Source organism: Pollicipes pollicipes, unplaced genomic scaffold (genome assembly GCF_011947565.3).
Source record: "Pollicipes pollicipes isolate AB1234 unplaced genomic scaffold, Ppol_2.1 Scaffold_7231;HRSCAF=8579_pilon_pilon_pilon, whole genome shotgun sequence".
Lineage (NCBI taxonomy): Eukaryota > Metazoa > Arthropoda > Thecostraca > Pollicipedomorpha > Pollicipedidae > Pollicipes > Pollicipes pollicipes.
Genome location: NW_023597034.1, coordinates 32,229,830 through 32,249,728, shown reverse-complemented (window position 1 = coordinate 32,249,728; position 19,899 = coordinate 32,229,830).

Here is a 19,899-nt window from a genome sequence, read left to right as displayed (position 1 = left end):
ACGGTTACTACGCTCCATTTACCATGTATACTTGTCAATAGGTGAAGAATGGAAAACGGGGAGACGAAAGAGCGCAACTTTTGTGTATTATAAATTGGATATCCCGCGTTTTTCATTTCCATTTTGTAGTCCTCTTAATATCTATCTGGTTACAGTACTTTCCTGAGAGTATTTCATTTCTTGAATTAACAAGGCAAGCAAGGCAACTTAAGGCATTGAACAGTCCCGTGAAAAAGCGCAGCATTCAACTGCAACAACAAAAAATGAAAGTGAAATAGGGCGACACTTAACGGTACATTTTGATTGATGGGTTTGCGTCAGACATCTCTCGTCTCACACATTTAATGATGATTCATTCATTGAAACGTGACACAAGCAAAACATGTCGGCCTTTTGGTTCTGATATGTGTTGCACTGCGGGCCTGGCTATTTATGAACACCTCGATCACAAGGAGTCTCATGAAACAAAAGCCGAGAACTTCAGAACGTGATCGGCGTTTTGTACCAGGCCTGCGTTGATGTGACGCGGGTCGGTAGCTTACCGTGAGCTGGTGTGACGCGGGTCGGTAGCCTACCGTGAGCTGGTGTGACGCGGGTCGGCAGCCTACCATGAGCTGGTGTGACGCGGGTCGGTAGCCTACCGTGAGCTGGTGTGAAGCGGGTTAACAGCCTACCGTGAGCTGGTGTGAAGCGGGTCGGTAGCCTACCGTGAGCTGGGGTGACGCGGGTCGGTAGCCTACCGTGAGCTGGGGTGACGCGGGTCGGCAGCCTACCGTGAGCTGGTGTGACGCGGGTCGGTAGCCTACCATGAGCTGGTGTGAAGCGAGTCGGTAGCCTACCGTGAGCTGGTGTGAAGCGGGTCGGTAGCCTACCGTGAGCTGGGGTGACGCGGATCGGTAGCCTACCGTGAGCTGGTGTGACGCGGGTCGGCAGCCTACCGTGAGCTGGTGTGACGTGGGTCGGTAGCCTACCGTGAGCTGGTGTGAAGTGGGTCGGTAGCCTAGCCTGGACGTGAGTTGTGTGCAGATCATCATGGTAACCCACCTGATACTGTATGTGTCGTAAGAGTCAAGCCTCCGGACAAAGCTTGGCGTGGTAACAGCCGGTAGCCTGTCCTTACATACACCAGAGATTTAGAACTGATACTCTACCCCGGACATGTGCTTATGATCCGTTAACATGTCCGTTGAGAGTTCTGGTGGGTTAACGACCAGCAGTTTGTCTGGGGCTGGGACTGGCCACCAGCTAATGGAGGAGAGACACGAACTAAACATGCATTGTGTGAAAAGGGTCTCACTCCAATTTTTGTGAACTCACCGGTATATGGCGGAACTTAGTTTAGGTATACTATGCGTGCAGATGATTTGGAGATACCATAGCACTTTCGCTGTTGAGTGATGATGAAAATGATGACGAGATGATGAATGAAGAATCATGACAAAAGTACGCGAATTGTTGGCGTAACTAGCCACATTTTTCAATGGAACACTAGCATACGCCTCTCGTTATCTCCGAGGAGGCCATTACACGCTATAAATATGACGGAAGGACAGAAATGCTGCATCATGCCTGCCGCTAGGCGGTCCGGAAGAAGTCCAGTCCATTTTAGCATAAGTTACAGACTGCATGGAAACCGCTAAAAAGCCCGAGCCTCCCGTCTCTCCTGTCAGACTTCTAGCGCTTCACTCGGGCCGACAGCTACGATGCCGACTTCACTTTGACCGCCGCCTCCGGCAGCGGCGTCCGAGGCCTCGGTCCCCGTCCCGGTCCAGGCCACGTCCCGCGGCGCCCCCCGGCGGCTCCTGGCGGTGACCTCCGGCTGCCCCTCCCCTGGCGGAGGCGGTGGCTGTCGGCTATCGATCGGACCGGCGCGGCCGCTGCCAGTCCGGCGTCGAAGCCGACTCCGCCGCTGCGCCGGCAGCGACGCCGAGACGTCATCGACCGCACCTTATCGAGCGCGCCCCCCGAAACCGCTCTGGAGATTCGTGACCTGGGAGGCGGGTTTTTGATGCGGCTGGCCAACGACCGTTGACGACCACCATGCTGCCAGGTGAGGGTGCCGCCACGGCGAGCAGCGACGGCAGCGACGGCGGCGGCGGCGGCCGCCGAGGTGAGTCGATCAGCGTCCGGAGGGGCGGCCCCTGGCGGCGCTGGCGCCGGGTCGGCCAGGGAGGGACCGCCAGCTGGCCGTCGCCCCCCGCCCGGGCCGCACGCCGCGCCGCTGTGCGCCCAGAGAGATCCGTCCGCCGCCGCTGCCGCCGCCGGCGCCATGCTACGCTGCTTCGACTGCAACGCCTCGGCGGCGGACGCCGTGCCGCTGACGCAGGACAGTGAGTTCCGAGCGGGGGTGAAGTGGTGCAACTGGTGCAGCGGGCGCCGGCTGCACGGCGGCCATCGCTGCCGCCGCCCCTCGCCGAGCGCTGAGTCACGCCCGAGCTGAGGCGTTCTCACCAGCGGGGGTGCCACGCCCCTCGGATCAGTGGAGGAGATGGACGCAGGCCGCGGCGGGACGGCGTGTCCCCTCGCCGGTGTTGAGTGCTCTTCGGCGTGTCGCTGTGGCTTGTGCCGGAGGGCGGGGCTGGGCGTGCCTGGGGCGAGGAGTGATCTTCCTCAGGGTGTCCGTCTGGCTCCCGCTCCGATCTTGTGGTGGAGTCGGCTGTCTTGTAGTCCTGAGTGATGTGACGCCCAAGTTCCGAGCTGGGCAGCGTCTGTACCCGCCTCTGACAGGTTTTTCCCTTTCAGGCTCTTGGATGGGTCCGAGCAACCCGTCCAAAGCGGCGGCACAAGAGCCGGTGACAACGCAGAAAAGGTGCGGTCCCTGTCATATCGATTTTATTTATCGGCAGCTAGGCCGCAGACGGGTGTCCTTCACTACGTGAGGCAGACAAGCAGTTAGGCACTCAGTCACAATATCTTGTTGGAAGGAAAGGAGGAGACCCGGGCTAAGAATTCTGGGCAGTTAAACCATACGAATTGTCGTGCCCCAGCCTTTTGCGACAGGAAATCACAGCGTAATGGTGCACGGATGTCGCTTTCATTTATCTGTTGCTGATGTCACTGACCACATATCAAAATACGAAGCCGTTTGAAGGCGTTGGCCGTCGAAGGTCGTGCAAAAAAATTGTGGGGCCCCAACTACGTTCGTGAGTGTTTCCTTTGTCTCACAGCCTAAGTTTTGTCACAGTTCTGTGTGTTTCGCACGACACAACAAATATTGCTCACATACTGATCGGAAGGATGTTATCTGTATCTAATCTGCTTCTTTTAAAGACGATGAACGTCATGCTCATCCCTTCGTTTCTGCGAGCTGCTCGTTCGTCGTGTAAGTTGTTTTGTCTGTCCTGAAGACTGAGGTGGAACTCCTGTCTTCATTACAAAAAGCACACTACCACCTTGGAGCCCAACTAACCGTGCCGATTGATGAGAAACTAGCACAGCTTACAATGTGCGCGATGGCTTATCCGGTACCCCAGCAGGTGGGGAGGGGTTACCGCCCCCTGGATAATGCGTCTGACGGTGCTGAGGTCAGCACAAGGAGTAATACCACCAGACGCATGTACCCTCTTGATGATAACACGTGTCATATGTATAATATTGGCCACCAGTGTTCGTTTTCAGTGCACCACATACCAGGCAAAGATGCATGCTGGTGTTGAGGAAGTCCTAGTGATTTGCATTTTATGCGTCGTACCTCGAAAGTCATGGAGTCCTTTCCATACTTGGCATGGTTGCTGCTTCAAAACTCATAGCCCTTGTGATGTCATTTGATCTGCCAGCCATGATTAGAGATCGCATGATTTGAGGTGGAACGAGAAGAATTCCAAACCTCATCAGGAATTCAGAAATTCAATTCAAAATTCAGAATTCAGAAATCGGTCAAGGGGTGAAATGCACAGTAACCAGCGATGAGGGCTATTCACTGTTCTGTTCGAGTTCGAGCTAGCATGACGGTCCGGCATTGCAAAGATTCGAGTTCGAAGTGCACCAGCAACGTCCAATGTGACGTCACCTGAAGATATTCTCTAACTTTCCACTGCCTTGGCTTGTTGGCTTTTCACTTTTGCGGCTTATGTGCCGTGGGACTATTGCAAAGTTGTAGTTTCCTATCCAGTTGGGGGCTCCAGCCCTCCACAGCTTTGAGAAAAATGCGAACCAAATCCGGGGAGAAAATGCTTTTGGGGCGCAGGCCTGACCGAATATCACTGTTCAGCCCAAACTTGTTTTGCAAATCCTCACCCCTAATTTATTGGCTCACCGTGATTGGTACACAACCAAAACTCACTGCATAATCTTAAAGGCCTGACCGGACGAGCCTTTGAACCGATTGGTTCACCCTCGAATAACATTAAATGGAATGTTTCACATTTAATATACTGAATCAAGCTTCAGATACGATGAAACAGGCTCCCTTATTACTATTGGTATACTTTTTAAGTGGGAAAAACTGCTCTAGACAGCGCAATTTTTTATTAGTAAATATACTCGTCAATGCGTCATGGTTTGATTACATCATCGTACCTTGCGCAACATTGATTTAGAGCACATGGACAGCCGTTATATCTGGAAAGCGCACTCACGAACGCCACATTCGAACACTGACAGTTTTGTTTTCTTGGCCTTCATCGCTGCATGGTTTATGGAATGGTAGGATTTGAATGACATTGCTATGATGTCATGAATGCCACGGTGACTTTGAAATGCTCTCCTTGATATACCTTTCTCCATTTTCGCGGGCGTGTAGGCCAGAAACTAGAAGAGCTTAGGTCGTAAGGACAACATTGTGAGCAGCACCGAAAGGTCTTAAAGGTGGCCATTTCAGTTCAAAACCCCATGTAAATGTGTTAGCGACCTTTATTAAAGGTTACTTACTGTGATGGCGTGCGTGATATAACAGTTTCAGAGCTTCACAGCAAATAATCGGGGATACTCGATGCGCGCCAAAATAAGAAGGCAATTCATCGCCGAGCGCTTATGCACCACACCTTCTCACATCCTAACATTTTCCGTGCAGTGCCTTGAGAGCCAGGTGATGTCAGCGACCTGGAATAACATCTAGCTAAATATTGCAGGTTGTGGGAATCCTTTCGCAGAACCAAAGGGCTTCCATTAACCGCGCCGCCCACTCGCCCCAGCGAGGGAAAGTAGATGTCATCCGTGTGTGCAAAACATTAGTTCACATTTTCAACAAGATGGTTATAGATTTTGGGAAAGATGTGGTAGCTATAAACGCTTTGCTGAAAACCCCGTGAACGCGAACAGTACTGAGCATCTACTCACGAACCGAATGCTGTTTCGCAGTTGAGCGCGAACCTTGCTCTGGTGCACGCGTCCGCCACTTCCCCTTCTAACCGCGCCACCGGGTCCGTGTGATAAATCCCATGTCATGAAAGCCGTCCTTGGTCGTGTCAGGAAGTCCAACCAAAACCGCCTGTCGCCAGCCCAGCCGGGGGGAGGGACGACCATTAGAGGGTCACTTCCTGGGCTCGAGCTGTGTCTGGCTCATCTCCGGCCGTTCCCACGGGCGGGCCGTTTTTCTGGTCGGCGCCATCGGCGGTCGATGCCGCCAGAATGAACTGGTGCGGCCTCACGCGAGGGGAGAGCGATGGGGCTGATGGCGGGGGACCGCAGACGGCAAACGGCCGCGACCGCGGACCGCAGACGGCTCCGAATGAGGACCGCAGACGGCTCCGACTGAGGACCGCAGACGGCAAACGGCCGCGACCGCGGACCGCAGACGGCTCCGAATGAGGACCGCAGACGGCTCCGACTGAGGACCGCAGGCGGCAGACGGCTGCGACCGCGGACCGCAGACGGCTCCGACTGAGGACCGCAGGCGGCAGACGGCTGCGACCGAGGACCGCAGACGGCTCCGACTGAGGACCGCAGACGGCTCCGACTGAGGACCGCAGACGGCAAACGGCTGCGACCGCGGACCGCAGACGGCTCCGACTGAGGACCGCAGGCGGCAGACGGCTGCGACCGAGGACCGCAGACGGCTCCGACTGAGGACCGCAGACGGCAAACGGCTGCGACCGCGGATCGCAGACGGCTCCGACTGAGGACCGCAGGCGGCAGACGGCTGCGATCGCGGACCGCAGACGGCTCCGACTGAGGACCGCAGACGGCAAACGGCTGCGACCGCGGACCGCAGACGGCTCCGACTGAGGACCGCAGGCGGCAAACGGCTGCGACCGCGGACCGCAGACGGCTCCGACTGAGGACCGCAGGCGGCAGACGGCTGCGACCGAGGACCGCAGACGGCTCCGACTGAGGACCGCAGACGGCAAACGGCTGCGACCGCGGATCGCAGACGGCTCCGACTGAGGACCGCAGGCGGCAGACGGCTGCGACCGAGGACCACAAACAGTTGCGGCCAAGGACCGCAGACGGCTGCAGCCGAGGACCGCATACAGCTGGGATCGAGGACCGCAGACAGCAGACGGCAGCGACCGAGCACTACAGAGGGCTGCGACCAGGGACCGCAGACAGCTGCGGCCGAGGACCGCAGACAGCTGCGGCCGAGGGCCGCAGGCGTACCAGCTGCGGTGGCAGCCAGACGTGGATGACATGGATGACGGGAGGACAGAGCGCCAGCCTCCAGGCTATAGTCGCTGGAAAGCTGGCAGGGTGATCATGAGCGCTGTTCTAACTTTGTTCGTGAGCTCGCCACCGCGTCGCTGGGGCGGCTGACGGTCAGAACACTTAAGTACAGACTGGGCGGTGCTTGTAGCCTGGCAACGCTATCGGTCGGGTACTGGCGTGGGATACGCCTTTTCACTGCGTTCCCAAACTGCTCGCTCACGTCTCTCTCAGGCACGCCCATCAGAACTTTGCCGTTGTTGGCTTCTTTCCGGGCACGGATCACAATGCCGGTAGATGTCTCTTGAGCGCCACGCAGACCAACTTAGGAAATGAAATGTTAACACCAATACAAGTCACTCATTGGGGACGAAAGCTCACCCAGTGGCAGGGTGTACAGATGGAGACCCCGCCGCCTTGCTGTTGTCGCTTGGGACTGTGCTGAAGCCTACGTGACCCGGGCCAACTTAGCCTTGCGCTCTATTGGTTTACTGAAGATTTAATCAACCCATGCGACGCCGGTCATTGTAAATCGATGCCCGTCCTGATGAGTCCATGCTGAGTAAGATTATCCCGTGTCTGGGAGCGGAGGCGCCGTCTGATGTGCAGCTTAAGCTATATCTGAAGATGAAGATATATCAAGGGAGAGATGAAGATAGCGCGATGATCAGGTTTTTGCTTTGAGCCACGTCTGTTGGTGTAGGGATTTTCGACGTCCAGACTAGGCGTCTCATGGCTGTGGGCAGAACAGTTGCCTGATGTTGCGATGGCGGCATGTCTAGAGATGTCGAATTATTTAATACAATGTTAATCCAGATCTGAAGACAAAGAAGAACATTCGGGTCACAGCACGTCTGAAAAAGATAGGAAAGAAGAATAACCTCACGTTCGCACACACGATATCGGGAGACGGATAGAAAGGTGATGTTGAGATTAATCTGTCTCTAAGGTTGGTGGATTGCCTGATGTTCAAATTGCCTGAATTCTGGAGATGGAGCAGTTGCATGATATCGGGATTAATACATGTCAGTTGCAAACAGGGCAGTTTGCATATATTCATATATCATCACGTCTGGAGATCAGGCAGTCAGGTGATCAGATTAATTCAAGTCGGAGAGAGAAGGACAGCCTGATATCTAGATTGCTCAGTGCTTAAAGATGGAATTGCTCGATATCATTGCTGTCCCATGTGACGAGCTGGCGTTTTTAAGGGGGGGGGGGGGGCGGGGCTGATCAAAGCGCATCTTGAATGAAAAGGACTCCATGGCAGTTACTTAAAGCTTGCAAGGTAGTGTGCACCTTGAGACTGACACCATTATCCCAGCATTATCATAAGATCGCCAGAGATGGAACTTGAAGCACAGTAGCGAAGTTTTCAATAGTTACGTGCGAAAACCTTTGTTTTGTTAGACATGTACACTGTGTGGGAAACGGCAAACCCACGTCAAACGAGACGCGCAGGAACGTCCCAGAGGCGGGCTGCCCATTTTTTAGGTAAAGTTTTGCCATCTACCGCTGGATACTTGATCCCTCCACTTCCCGAGAAGTTTGACAACACTTTTCTGTTCTGTTGTTCCTGCACCATGTGTTAACGAGATACCAGACTCTCACATCAATATTACTAGATCACTGTCAAGCGTCACATCACTGCGAATTTACAGCCCACTCCGGGCATAATGGCTGACCACTGCGACAGCTACTGTAGGCCAATTTCGGGCGATGGCCTGGCAACAACAGCCCAACCCACCCGGCGTAGCCACGTCCGCCCGCGGCGAACCGGCACAGCCCCTCCCCGCTCACCCCCCCCCCCCCCCTCTCCGGCAGATCTGCGCTCAACACCGAGTACAAGCTCAAGTTCCGGCCATTCTCCGACTACACGTATGTGGACGGCCGGTTCTCCGGCGCGCAGGACGCGGCGGACGGGGGCGCCGCCGGCCGCGACGCGCCCGCCACGCCCTGGTATGAGGAGGTGGTCGAGCTCCGCAAGAAGGCCTCCAGCTACAAGGTACGTCGCAACGGGGGGCAGGCCAGCTGGCGGGAGAGGCCAGCTGCTGCCGGCACCCAGGGATTGTACGCATCGCTGCGTGGGATTGTTCCAGCAGGACACATGATTGTGTGGTATGACGAGTGTGGTATGGCCAGCCAGACTGCTTGGCACAAAGACGGTCACCGTAAGCTCGCGTGGCACATTCCACTTCCACACGCGCCGGGGAAAACAGACTAAGCCTTTTGATGAAAGGTTTAGTAAGAGGGCAAAACACGGTGGCATATTCTTCTGACACGTCTGATGCCTGCATTTTTGCCACGGTAGAAAGATATGCACCATGTGCAACGACTGCTTAAGTTGTTCTTTACGATGTAATTACTGAAAGTTTCAACATGGATCATATCGCGGGTAGCCAGGGTAGCGGGGCTTCAAATGGTGGTAGTATTTTGGTAAATAACCTGACAGCCGAGGACACAAGACAACGCTGGAAACATACCTTGTATTTTTTGTTGCTGGCGTTGACAGGTATTTGACAACATGCTTTTGTTTTTTTTATTTCTATGTTTTGATAATATTTGATAAGATGTTGTTGATGATAAGGTTCTGTTTGTTGTAAGGAAGATGCAACTAGAATCTGATTGGTAGGACCAATAACCTTCTGTCAAAAATCGGGGGAATGGCACTGGGTCAGCAACGTCACCTCTGACCATTGTAATCTTGACATTTTTGCTTGGGTCTTGCTTAGGTCTTGCTTAGATCTTGCTTAGGTATGCTTGACCGGTCAGTACAGGTCGTAACAAGATTACATTCCGTTTCCACTTATCCTGCACGACCACGCAATTATCAGAAGTGATGCCAGTTTCGATTGGACCACACCGCCACTCTTTCTCACTAAAATAGGATCACCCGCTTTCTCACATGAAATTTATGAGAATGGGCCAATCTGCGGGAGAGACTGCCCCGCCCCATCAAAGAGTTCATTTTTTTGGAAGTGTGCACTAGATGGCGTCAAACCCGGTGTGCAGTGCAAACGGGTAGGCTCGCGTAGCATGTAACCTGATCCCAAAGCCAACCATGCAAGCCATTCGGAAGAAATACATGACGAAACTTTTCTACGCCAGCTACTTCACACCGTGTCCATGCCTTCAAACAAGTCGTAGCGTAAATGAGCCTGTGTGGATAAGCTTATCACTATAAGCTGTGGGCCGGTTAAATCATAGTTTTGCGCTGCTTCGGTCTGCATGTTTAAGACCATGCGTGCGACCACGCTTCTGGCTGGACGACACAGATGAGGATGCCCTCCAACAGCTTCTACGGTACCAGGGAAAAACGACAACAGCGCCACGAGTTTGCCACAGTGGATTTCAGCCCCCAGTGCGTATACAAGCGCATATTGCTTTCTCGCGGGAATAGCTACCCCAGGTAATGTCAGTTCATCGATCTATATCACCTCGCTGAAAAGCTGCAAAGATATTACGACCACACTCTTGTTTATAGTTTTATGTCAATGTGGGAATAAACCTATATATCAAATTATGCGATGCAAAATCATTAGAATGATATCGCGGGATTCATTTTGGGACTAGCAGTAAATGACATCACAAGCAAACAAGCCGATGTAGATGGCTCGATGGCATTTCAAAAATCAATGAGATCAATGGCCTATAAGCTGCGAGTGATGCGTTGCAAGATTATCATTATGAAATTACGAGGTCCATTATGAAATTAGTGGCGAATAACGTCCCTAGCTGATAGGTCAGATGGATGACTCGGTGACATTTCCAAAAACAAACGAGACCAACGGCTTATATGATAACATTATCCACGTTAAGTAGGCCCCACGCGAAAATGTGCGCATAATCAGATAGCTTACATGTCTGCGTGTGTTCAGTTTGTTCCAAAGGTGATGTTTACCGCAGGATTCGGTTTTTTTGCCTTTTCATTAGTTGTCCAGGCAGAGTCACTAGCACATATGAGAATATCAGAATTTCACGAGCGCCAAGAGTTCATTTTATTCACTAATCGTTCAAGCGGCTTTTTGATTCGGTGCGGTTACAGTGCTAGTATGAGTCCAATATTAAGATACCACAATAACTTGAATACATTCGCACGTCGCTGATACTCTCGTGGGTCACACAACTTCGCCAGATTAATTTTGTTAAACGTTGAAATATTTCTCATAAAGGCAAACCAGCGATGCTACACAACGCCAAGCCAGCACTGTTACACCAGGGAAGCAAGCCATGCTACCGAGCGGGACAGTGTACATCCTCCAGTCTGGCACGGAGCTCGCGGGCGCGAGAGGTAGTGTACATCCTCCAGTCTGGCACGGAGCTTGCGGGCGCGAGAGGTAGTGATGGACGGTGCCTCCAGCACGGCGGCTCGAGGATGAAGCGGCGCGGTACGAGAAAGCCCCTGCCTGCCATCGACGGGTGAAGAGCTGGCAGATCAGGGGCGCCCGCCGCTTTCGCCCGGGTGGCACGCTGGCATGCAGCGGTACGTGGGGTGAACAGGGCCAGGATCGTCGCCGGAGCCCGCGAGTCATTCAGGGCCCTGAACACAGCGATGCTGTCACCATGGGGGACAGGGCCGCTAATACCGCATCAGCCCAACGCCAGAGCAGTAGCCGCCATTGAACCTTACCGATGAGCATCGGTGACGATCATAGACCCAAAGTTCATCCTCCATGCACTCTGTTTAGGTGACACAATGGTGGTAGCTCTATCACCATTGTTCTATCTGGTTTGGGCGACAGTTCTATCAACGCGGATATAGCTACAGTTCTTGGGAGCCTATCTTGCAGCTGTTTGTTTTTAAGTACTCGCGTTCAGGAGACTCAGATAAACTCATGCTGACGTTGACAAAGTTGCCGACAAGGACACGCTGGCGCTGCATGTGTCCTATCGTACACCTCACCCAGTGGAGGGTATATCCAGCCCCGTCCCAGCCGCAAGCGTCAGCGCTTGCAGGAGACAGCTGACCAGCTGATCAGAAGTTAGCTGAGTAGGAATGACGGAACTTCTCCCAGGTCGGCTGCTGGTACCCGATTTCGGTCACTTTTCAGTCAACACCCGTGGAGCCAATGTGAAATTTTCAGGACACTTGGGGCTCAGCTCCTGCCCCTCGCGCCAGGAATCCTGTGCTCCTGGCGTAGAGCGCAGATAATTGAACTTGATACAAGGACGTCGGGCCGTCTTCCGACCTGCAGCGCCAGATGTCGAATATCTCCGGGAAGTTGGCGGCTACCTTGGCATACATTGGTTCATCCTGCCCAGGCGACCCGCGTTGGGGAAACAGGATTTACACGTGCTGAAATGTCAACAAAGTAATCCCGTCGTAAACATGATGGCTGCGGTCATTTCAGACTCATCTGATGTGGTATTGCAAACAAACGTCACCCGCATAAAACTGCATGGTATTCTGGACGAGTTATCGCGGCAGCTCAAGGTTGTTCAAATTGAAGCAATTTGGAGTAGTCCAAAACCTTCCGGACCTTCTGGACTACTCGTCTGGAAAAACAATGCTTTTGGGATGCCTCTGGACATCATCTTTAAGCTTTCCTTGATTATCTCAATTCTTCAAGTAAGCATTGGAATAGTTTCCGCTGGCGGTAGATAGGTGCCCACATGATTTGTCGCTTACGAGTATATTTAACATGTACGTGTGCGCATGTGCATCCATGTGCGCGCTTTGCTGACTTGCTAAGTCGGTGGCGCGTCAGCGATTTCCACACTTTCGACGCGAGGGCCGAAGTCTCCGAGATACGTCACTGAATTCCATAGTACTCATAGTAGTGATCCCATAGTAATACATCACAGCACGCGCATCCAGTAGGAGACGAACCAACGCCTGAACGAAGGAATAAGGGGAGTAAACATTGGATGCTATTTCAGGCTTCCGGAAGATATTGTCGGCGTAGTTACTGGGAATATCATGACTTCGCCAAGCTGTTGCGGTGGCATAACTCACCCATCCCAGACACCTACAATCGGGTATGACATCCGCACCGCCCGGTGAGATGACTGACGACAACTGACAGCGACGCGGAGATCTGTCAGAAACGCCGCAGCCAAACCAGGCTACGACGCCGCGGCAGTGCTCCGCCGCCGTCTGCCCTCGCGCGCGCACGCCGGCCGCCTACGGGGTGACGGCTGCAGGCGGGGCCTCATAATCCGATTCTTGCGCGCCTCGGCAATTGTTCGTTCCCAGACGGCGTCTGCCAATCGGCGATATCCGTCTCCGAGCCTCAGGGGATATCACAGAGGCCGGACCGGAGCGCGCCGCCATGGCCGCTCGAGCCTCGAGTCATGGCCGCTCGAGCCTCGACTCATGAACACTCGAGCCTCGACTCATGACCACCCGAGCCACGTGTCACGAGCCGGCGCCGGCTGGAGGTCATCACCAGGCGGCCTCCCGCCTCGCAACCGGCCGCTGCTCGCGGCGCGCCGACGGCCGTGACGTCACCGTCTGGCTTCCGTTACGAGCGGCGGTCGGCGTCGGTGGCGGCGACGAGCCGGCGCTGCCGCCGCGGCGCGAGAGAGGCGGCCCGCCCACCGGCGCGGCGGGTCGGAACAGCGCCGTTCGGGGCTCGTTTGGCGGAGGTATCAGTCGGCTCAGAGAGAAGTCGCGCGGAAAAGGGACGGTGGTGGCGAAAGTGCCCACCAGGCGAGCTGGAGGCCGTGGCTTAGAAGCGAGAGAGCGAAAAGGGTGAGGGAAGGGAATGTTCGTCGTCAGGTGAAGCCGTTCATTTTTCGGGCGTGACTTGGTGGAGTGGTGCGACCGGGTATAGCGGTGAGTTCAGGAGAAAGCGGAACCCCTCCTAAAGCTGTTACTGTTGCCAACCTCTCTAGACACACGCAGACGCTATGCGGCGAGCCCTCATGACACTTCACATCCGCTGGTTATTTCCGGTATGTACAGCCTTGCTCCAGCGCAGCTCTACGGCCGGCGCTAACGTGTGCTCCTCTGACGCGTCCAGGTGCGAGGATGGGGCCGGGAGATGGCCCAGCCCCACCTGGCCCACCTGTACGACAGGGAGGAGGACCCCAGTCTGCTGGCGGAGCGCAAGATCATCTCGGCGCTCTACCTGGAGACCCTGAAGCCCGGGTTAGTGTCTTGCCCAAACGGAGGCGATCAGGCGGCCTGACGTCAAGCACAAAGAGTGCGCGTCGGATGTTGCCCAAGATGCATGTTTTGGCACGACGATGTCGGAAAAGGAGACATGTTACAAGGTTGTGTGACGCGGCTTGAAGCAGGTTGCACAGTGATGTAGCTTCCAGGTCGAGAGCCGGCGTCGCTCAACTCCCAGACTTGCTGGGGAGCAAGTCTCCCAGTGACAGATGGTTACGCTTCGCTTCGGGGAGGCAACGGTGTCGTCGGTAACCGATACTTGTTCCAGTGGCAGATCCCAGGGCCCGTGGGGCCCATGGTAAGGGCCCCCCTCCCTTCGGACCTACTCTGGGGACCCATGAGGAACCGGATGTTGCGGAACACTGTAAAGTATAGCGGGCCGCAATAGCTTTAGGGTACCCCATACGCACACATTTGCATGAGACTTGATCGTTCGTCGTTTCTTTACCTATGAATCAAATCACATTGCATAATTACATCTGTGGTAAAGACCTGCCATCTCATAGCAGGGCAACGGAAGGCAAAATAACAACGTCGTGGTTAGCTCTTCCCCGGCCCCATTTCGCTCTCAAATTGACTGCGAAGGATCGCTTCTCCGCCGATAACAATTTTTTCAGTCCTGCGTGCGTACTTCACAATGCGGTGAAACTCGTGACAACGGTCTTTAAACCGAAGGCTTCTAGAAAACGACGAAAGCCAATACTTCCCAAAAAACCCAAATATTTGCTGCTCTAACTGATCACTGGTTATTGACCACCACGTCATGTCGAGCCTATTGTAGAGGTAAATTGAAGATTATTGTGGATTCAGATAACACCTGACAAAGAGCTCCGCAGAGCGCAGCCGTCACATCACCGATCCGATGTCGCCGAAGTCGACATAGCCGGAGCGTTGATTTGGACTGGAGGAGGCATGGGCTGTAAGCTGCTTCGAAAACGAGATCAAAAGTTCAATCCATGATTAAGACAGACACGTTCGACTTCGTTGCGGCTTGTCAAGAATGTCGCTGTAAAGTTGACCGATAACGTTTTATGCTGCGGCGTCAAAGTCGTGTGGGTTTAACGGGTTTTAGCGCGTAGCTTCCGCGGTCCGAGGGTTCTATGTTTCTCCGAGTTGGCTGGATCCACACCTCCTTAGTGCTGTCCTCTGTGTCGAAGCCAGAGTAATGTCAACGTCTACGGCCGAGTGTTTCGACGACGATCGGTGATCAGATCAAAGGACAGTGCGCCAATGTTGTTTAAAATCGACGTTCACAGCCAGCTCTCACTCACGATCAAGTATCTCGTGTTTCCCGCGACAGCAAGCGTCACGGGAGATCGCGACAATGAATAATCTGATAACCGAACGCGTCAGCCCAAAAAGTCGCCATTATGCTTGTGGTGTGAGCTCGAAGTGATGAGCAAAGTTGTATGAAGAGTAACGAGAGTGGCATAACCAGAGCCGTGAATGGCATGGAGTGAGTATTTGAACACGGCTCAGCCCTGTGGGAAAATCAGGACACTTTGCTACGTCACTTGCGTGCGGCTTGAGTCCTGTAATGGTTTCTAGCAGTACCAAGGGTCTTGACACATTCACATCCTTCAATGACGGTGGCACTTACTTTTTTGTGATCCGGGGATGCCTTATAGCATTTGCACGGCATCTAAAACAACGCTGGGATTCAGACGAGTTTGGCTTCATGTGGCTCTCATTGAAAGAGGGATACAGTATGAGTGGCACATTTGATCGCATGACAATGACAACCAATCACGAGTTCACCAGTCGGTGTAATGATTGGTCGCGTAACATGCACCCATGTGGCCGTGCGCGAACCATGTGATGTCGGCTTACGGTCTCCAGGATAGCTTCAGACGCCAGTAAGGGGCGGCGACCGTCCGGGCGCTTCGGGCGCCTCGCGCGAGCGGCACACTTCCGGTGGAGCGGCACAGCGTACTGAGCCCAGCGCCGCTGCTAATACTCATGGCCGGTCGGCAGGCTCGTTCGGGAGGAGCGCGGCAGGAGTCCCGTGGCCACCGGCGGCGCAAGCGTGCGTCAGCAGTCGCACCCTCCGCCGAGCACCAGAAAGTCGCCAGGAGCCACGAAGGTAGGTGGCGCTGCGGCGACGGACGAACGCTGGAAGGTCGTGTCGCGGGGCCGGCCGGTCGCCCATCTGGGAGATTTGCGCTGCTGCAACTGGTCACGGTCTTCCGCGACTCTGGTCACGTCAACTCATCCTTGGTGCGTAGAGCGATGATAGATTGCTGAGGCCCTTGGTGACCAGCCAGAGTGGGCCGGCCCCGACACTAACACTTCGTCTCCCCGGCCACAGATGGCGCTCAAGCTGCATGCGGCGGAGGGCTCCAAGCGGCCACACAGCGCACAGCCTTCGTCAGAGCGGCACGCTGGTGAGTTACCGCAACAGCTGGAGCGTGACCGCGCCAGTGTGCGCCGGCTTTCCGGTGCTCCGGCGCGCTCTGCCGACCCAAGCTCCCACCGGTCGCAGCCCGCGTCAAGGCCACGGATGGAAGGTGGGCTGCGACAGCTGTTGCTGCAGCCTAGCCGACTTTTGTAGGAAGGAGTAGTAAGCCTGTTGTAAACATTAATGCGCTGACAGGCTCCTTCTCGCAGCTCTCCCACATAGACGCGTGGGAGAATGGGTGGCCATTATCCGCACGTGGCATGGGCGCTGTGCGGAAGGCACTTGCTGATCCAGTCGCGCAACGTTAGGAAATTACCGAGAGCTCCCCACTTAGCTCGGCTCATTCTCGTCCCAATACGAAGATTGCAGCCCTCGACTGTGATATCATCCTAATCCCCGACTTACGAGACGGCGGTCAGGTAGCGATCTTTCCTGGCCCACGGTCAATTGATAACAGATGACACTTGACAAGCGACACTCCGCGGCGGCCCCCAGACGAACGCTTCTCCTCCCCCACGCCCAACGACTCCCCCAAAAACGATATTGTATGGACAGCTGACACAAACCAACCAAAAGACGTCGATGCTGCACCATCCCTCTGTTCTCAAACCCCGCTGATGAAGTTAGTACACGCTACGTCTCAGTGCCGTAGCCAAGGGGGCTTTTGGGGCAGCGTTCCCTTCTGGAGGTGGCGGAGGCCTCTTGAGAGTGAGTGCTTCGGTGCTTTTCGACACTTTAAGATGTTGCAAGTCTTCTAAAATATAAAAACAAAGTGGGTATTTGAAGCATCAAAATAGGACCCCGGGACTAAAAAGGTTGAGTTGGCCCTATCCTCACCGATTCCTGCTTACACCACAGCCCGGAACAGTTCAGTGTAACAAAATGACTGACGAACTTCAGGAATCTTGACATACAGTGAACTCCAAGGAGCACTAATTTCAAGTGTTGCACAAGAGAAGGTTTAAAACATACCAGGTGGGAGACACCGAAAGTGAACGACACAAACACTCAGCTATACCGCCAAAAACCAGATGACGTCATCTCATACAAACGCGATGGGGCCATCGATGAGTAACATCCTCACGAGTCTGTCAGTCCTGCAGCCTCCATTGCATGGACGACAGCAAAAAGGAACGACAAGTGATACAAAGGTCCAAGGATGAGAAATTGTCATCACAAAACGAAAAAACATCCACAGTAGCACAACATCTCGTAAGGACAAGTGTTATCACTAGATTCCAAAGCCCAAACAAAACTTGTACACGTTATCTCTCAGTTTATACTGAAGTCACTACGACGGACACATGCCCCAGAACAGTGGCGCAGTTTTAGAACGGCAAACAGCCAATGCTCCTTACCAACAAGAAAAACAACACCGGACAAGATCAGACGAAGTACACGTCAATCATCTAATCACGAAGGCGAAAGAGGGCTTTTCATCTTGAGCGCGGTCAGCTGCACCAGTTGTCTGCAGGAAGTTTGGTACACGAGAGCAAACCCAGTCAGTACCCAGTTATTTTGTTTCGCGGTTCACAATGCCGCGGGATCGTTATTCCAATTTTGCTTTCCAGGAAGCCGCGTTTTCACAACCTGGCGAAACCGACCGCCAAACATATTCATTTCTAAACCTAGATCACGCCCGACTGCGCGCTAAGAATCGCTTCGACAACCATCGCGGCTGTCGAGACCAGTTCGCTTTGACCACGTTGTTTGCGTTTGGGGGGCGTGACACCCTGATGAATGTCTGCCGCGAGCCCCGCCCGAGGCGCACACGGCCGGCCGCTGGGGAGAACCGCCGGACCCCGGCCGGCGACCTGGCTGCAGCCTCGAGACCGTGGCGCGCCCAGCCAGCGTATACATTGCGTCATGACGTACACGTCCAGAAATATCCGCCCCGAGCACATGCCTTCGATATCTGCTCTCATGCCGCGTCCGAGCTGCTGCTCGAGATACTGCTGCTGCAGCGGGCAGTCAACTGACCCCGTGACCGCTGAGGCGGGCCTGGGCGGGGAGGGAGGGGGCGTACCCGGCGCGGCCCGCCGCCGGGTTGGCCGGCCGCCAGACACGGGAGTGGGCGGGTGCTGCCGTCGGCGGGCGCGCCCATCGCATCCCGATCGAGCTGATGGCCGCCCGCTGTCCGCAGGAGACGCCGTCGACCGGGCCAAGGGCCGCAGCCCGGCCGCGTCGCGCACGCCGACAGCCAAGGCGGACGCGGCTGCGCCGGCCGAGCGACCCAAGGCCAGGAAGCGTCCGACCGATAGGCCGCCGGCGCCGGCGCCCGCGGCCGCCGCGGCCAGCGCCGGCGGCACGCCCGACTCGGGCGGCAAGGGCATCCGCGGGGGTACGCCCCGCTCGCGCTCCGCCCACCGCCCTCGCCGCCAAGGCCAGAAGCCCGACCAAGGCGGAGAAGGCGCCGCCGCCGGCGCCGATGGCCAGCAGCGCGCCGGCGCCCGAGACGGCGCCGGAGCCGGAGCCAGCGCCGGCGCCGGCGTCGATCGACGCCGGCGAGGACGCGCCGCCGGCGGCCAAGCCGGCCGAGGAGATGGTGCGCAGCGCGCCTGAGCCGACCCGGGTCAAGTCGCCGGAGCAGATGGCCCCCATCAAGTCGCCAGAGCCGGTCAACTGGACCGTGCCGCTAGACACCGGCAAGACGTTCACCGTCACCCAGAACGTGATGCCAGGTGCGTGGATGTCGGCGCGCAGGCGAGGTGTGGTGCCGAACCGACCCGCTCTTAGGCGTTGTGTCGGAAATTCCAGAAAATGGACCGAATTCAAGGGGGTCATCCACGTAACTGATGTCGTCGAAACGAAGCTATTTCGGTAACATTCTCGTTACGGCCAAATCCGCCCTTTAAACTGCATTCATCGCTCTCTGTTCCCACTGCCGCCAGGCCGCATTTTAAGTCTAATTATAACCACGTGGGTCTAGTCCACCTCGCGCACGCCATTATCTCGTCACCGAGAACTCGAGGCAGGTTCAATTGGGTAACCCCCCCCCCCCCCCCCACGCTACGCCCTAGAGCCTAGACAGCCGCCGCCGTCCTGCAGGGTTACTTAAAGCGTCCGGCTATTGACCGGACCGCGCGGCGCCAGCAGGCCATGGCTGCCGCTCATAAGGGCCCCGGTCCCCTGTGTCGGCCAGGCCGTCACCGCGCGGCAGGCCGGCGGCTGGAAAGTTCCACACATGCCTCCGGTCCTCACGGATTCAGCGATGCGCTGCCGAATTTCGGCAGGCTTGCTCGGCTCAGCCAGCTGGTGAATGACCTGGTCGCCAGGTGCGCCAGCCACTTCTCGTGCCCCCAGCTGTACCGTTCCGGGTCCTGGCTCCTCAGCGTTTCTGTTGAGCCCCCCACAGCGTGCGTCCTGCAGATCTATATCAGCTCCAGTCTGCCTGTGGCGCTAACGCCGTCCGCTCGCTCCGGCAGGCACCGGCAGCCCGCAGTCGTCGCGGGCCGACAGCCTGCGCTCGCCGGGCGACGAGGTGGCCCGGTCGCCGCTGGCGCGCGGCGTCACGGACGTCTCGCACCTGCGCAACGGCGAGCCGACCGACAGCCCGCTGGTCAACGACCTGCCGTCGGCGCCGCCGGCCGCCAACGGCCAGCAGTCCGACTTCAACCACCGCGACGACGTCGCCGGCGACCCCATGTCCATGTCCATGGTGGGCGACGAGCTGCAGCGTTCGTTCCACGCCGCGGACCCCATGTCCGGCTCCATGTCGGGCAAGGAGTTGCAGCGTGCCCTCCAGGACCCGATGACGGCCTCGATGACGGGCGACGACCTGCAGCGCTCGCTCCACGACTCGATG